General features: G+C 38.4%; 1 protein-coding gene across 1 annotated transcript in view; it reads left to right on the top strand.

Annotated features, from left to right (window-relative positions):
- The window catches only part of slc24a1 (solute carrier family 24 member 1), a 19,380-nt gene that overhangs the window by 3,993 nt on the left and 12,205 nt on the right, over nucleotides 1-3,182 (top strand).

The raw sequence follows: 3,182 nt of genomic DNA, 5'->3' as shown, positions 1-3,182 counted from the left end.
TTTAACAGGAAGGAAGATTTCACACAACAGACTGACATCTTCATCATCATCATCATCATCATCATCATCATCTTCATCTTCATCATCATCTTCATCATCATCTTCATCTTCACTTGACTCATCACTGTCTTCATCGCTGTCATCTTCATCACTGCCATCATCTTCTGACCCTCCTGACCCATTCTCTCCTGCAGGTACATCATCCTGAAGCGTTGGGGAAAGACATCATAATGTAACAGTAGAAGTGAAAGAGAAATAGCAAAAGAAAATACCAAAGAAGCCTAAAGAGGCCATTTGCCTAAAGTACTGTAGCTCTGACTCTTACATAGACAGGTATCAAAGATTCACTTCTGGGTTTTTTGAAAACCACCAGGACATGCTTGGAGAGTACCTTCTTGTCCTCTGGCTGCTCTTTCTTCTCTGTTTCTTTCGCTGGGGTGGCCTCTGGCTCTTTGGTCTGCTCAGTTTTCCCCCCATCATCTGTGAAAGGAATCCCAAAAATCTTGTGCATTCCCCCCCATGCTTCAAACTCATTCTGCTATCTAAAGGAACTCCCATTTCATTTTGTAAAAGCTTTAGGCCTGGTCATGTAGGGAAATCCAGTGAATGTGTTTTTTATGACTTACATCATACATGAGGTCATCCTCATGGCAACTGAACTGAATGAACTCACTGTCTTTTATATGTTTTATATACACTATGTACACACATCATATTTGACTGCAAAGCAGCAAAAATGATGCTAAAGACACATTTTTCCTTTGGCTGCAATAAAGTTTTCTTATGGTGGACGGTTTGACTCATTCAGTTCACACACTGAAGCATTTTGGGTGTATGGTTTTAATGTGAAACAAAGCTTTGCAGCCCAGATGATGAGCAACTTTCAGACTCTGTACATGAGCAGAGACTGAAAGCTTAATGAAAGGCGCCTGATCAATGGATGACCATCACATCCTTCCATTTTACCTTCACTTTTGTCTTGGGTTTGTGTTTCTGCTGCCCGTCTAGCCACATTATTCAGAGTCTCAGCCTTATCCTTAAATTTTCCTACAATCAAACAAGCAAAAATAAACTCAAAAATCTGTGATGAATTATTATCGTGTGATAACAATTACAATAATTCCACAATTTAACACTTACATTGGTGACAAATTAAGCAGCCACATCATTCATGAGAAGAGCTAAATATTGGCAATATAACATCAAAAACAACAGCAGCATCATAATCCTTACTGCAGCACAGATAAATGTCATGAAAGGAAGAAAGAGAGACACTGAGCTGCACAAGACAAGTGGATCAATTCCACTACCTCTCTATTAGAAACAGCGATTTGTTTCCAGTATGCATTTTTCAAAAAGAATGCATACTGGATACATTCCTTTTGATGTAATGTCTCACATTAAATACACCCACCTCAAGCAAGCATAATCAAGAGCAGACAACTATAGACAACCATGCAGTACAAGGTAGGACAGAAAGCAACTGCAAACATCCATTTTGATATTACTTTCAAAGCATTTGATTCTTTGCGTCTTTTAGTTTTGGCAGCTCATCATTATTTAAAAAAGTTAAGCAAGCCACAGGTATTTATAATGTTGCTTTGATGCATCGTGTTACTAGTGATCTCTAAGAACATAGATACAAAGAATGGGTTGATACAGGGGCTGCTTGCTGTGATCCAGATTTTATAGGATCATTCAAAAGCTGATTATAGTGCTGGAGTAAATTGTAAGTGTTTGCTGCCTGGAGGCCTGAAAGTAGAACAAACCAGGAGCCAGGGCCACAGGTACGCAAACTGGGACACAAGGTAAAGCAATGTGGTCTTGCCTTAGCCAGTCATAGAACATGAAAATGTGAACATTGCTGTGAGAGTATGATCACCATATCACAAGGCACTATAAAGCTACAGTAACCTTACTAACCTATCAGGAAAACCTATTGGGGAAAATCACTGGGAAAACTGTACAGAACTAGTCCACCACCACATCATAGTTAACAGATTGGATTACTTTGTTATCTCACTTTGGTATGCCTCTCATATGATAGACATGGTTTAATAATCATTAAACATTTAATAACTATTATGTGTAAAACAATCTCCCTATTGACTAAGACCAAAGCTTGAGCAAATCTTTTTCATATTTCAGTGTGGGTGTACAAATGGATCCCTCCTTAGACTGTGGTAGGTATTTATCTGCTTAGTATCAATCTGGACTTAGTGCTGCCTTCATTTGGGACACTTTGCTAATCCATTTTACTATGAGAAGGACGTAGTCTCCAGACACTCAATATAGGAGCAGTTATAAAGGCAATCATTGTGGCAATCGCTGTGGTGATATGGTACTCACCGTCTCCGAGAGGGTCTAATGTGTGGATCATAAGTTGGAAGATGGTGTTTCTCATAGTGCTGTTGTGTAAAGAAGCTGAACTTCCCCCTCGCTGAAGGGATGGCTTCAACTGGGGAAAGAGATGGCTGTGGTCACGAAAGCTGCTCACAATAACAGAAAGTGACACATCAATGTTAAACAACTATGTCATAGCAGCAGTCAAGCTTGTATTTTTACATGTACCAGCACTTGAAGGGAGGCTGGTTCATTGGGAGGACTGCAGAAAGGTCAATAAGATGCAAACAAATATGTAGATATATGAATACTGTGAGTGTTTTTGTGTGTTTCTATTTGCAGTTGATTGCTTGGCTGATTGTTTGATTTTTACCTTTAATCGATTCTTGTCCTCTGGTGCAGGAGGGGCATTATCTTCATCGTCCCCACTTGTCTGCGTGCAACAATGTTTTTTCAGTGACAATTATTCATTGGTAGAGATAGACGAAAGTTATTTCAATTTAGTAGAGCTTAAATATCACTATACTGTATACTATAATCTTATACATTGCTATTTAGAAGAAGAAGAAGAAGAAGATATACTTTATTGATCCCCTACGGGGAAATTGTTTCACACATAATACCCCGTTAGGGTCTAATTAGTGTTACATGTCAGTAAGAAAGATCTGTTTCATGTACAGGATTATACATTTGTGAAATTATTAAAAGAAAAAAAGAAAAAATGACGTATTGATAGACGTTTGATGTAAAATAGCATCAACATATTAAATAATTACATTTCTCCAGCAGTATATCCAGCTCAACAAATACCCTGAGTGTGCACAAATACTGTAGCCTTG

The sequence above is a fragment of the Morone saxatilis genome, unplaced genomic scaffold (assembly GCF_004916995.1).
Source record: "Morone saxatilis isolate NCDOM2014 unplaced genomic scaffold, NCSU_SB_2.0 Contig2, whole genome shotgun sequence".
NCBI classification, from domain to species: Eukaryota; Metazoa; Chordata; class Actinopteri; family Moronidae; genus Morone; species Morone saxatilis.
This window is presented reverse-complemented; position numbering and strand designations above follow the sequence as displayed.